The sequence below is a fragment of the Benincasa hispida genome, chromosome 8 (assembly GCF_009727055.1).
Source record: "Benincasa hispida cultivar B227 chromosome 8, ASM972705v1, whole genome shotgun sequence".
In the NCBI taxonomy this organism is placed as follows: Eukaryota; Viridiplantae; Streptophyta; class Magnoliopsida; order Cucurbitales; family Cucurbitaceae; genus Benincasa; species Benincasa hispida.
Genome location: NC_052356.1, coordinates 2,569,241 through 2,569,814, shown reverse-complemented (window position 1 = coordinate 2,569,814; position 574 = coordinate 2,569,241).

The window sequence follows — 574 nt, the reverse complement described above, 5'->3', positions numbered from 1 at the left end:
ACCCCATGTCCCCAGCTATCTACCCGGTCTTACCCCTGAAATGGGAGGCTTATTGAGCCGGTATTGTTCAACCAACTATCACCCATGTGAATCTAAGGATAATCTCGAATAAATAGGAGTTCATAGTTACCTCAGAATTAAGGTTAAGTTACCTAGGTCATCGTTTTGAAATAGTCAGTCTTAAACAGTAAGCAACGTTATAAAGTAAGACTGACCTATTTCTTGGTCCGATCTTATACAAATTCATTATATAGGATACCCCCACTCCTCATGTCTCCACATGAATGAATTGGGATCACTTCATTTGTAGCACTTTACAACGATTGTAACAACTACAAAGTTGGCCGCATCCGATAGTGTCCACAGAATAAGGTACCTAACCTTATCTGTGTATGATAGACCATTTTGACTACCTATTCGAACTTGATGTACTTTTATGTCTCTACATAAAGTTCAAGTATTCATGTATTAGCCATGGATCTTTAGTTTATTGGATTTATTTCTAAAACGAAATGAGCAATTCATATATTCAATAACTACTTTATTGAATCAAACTTCAATAACATCTTTATTG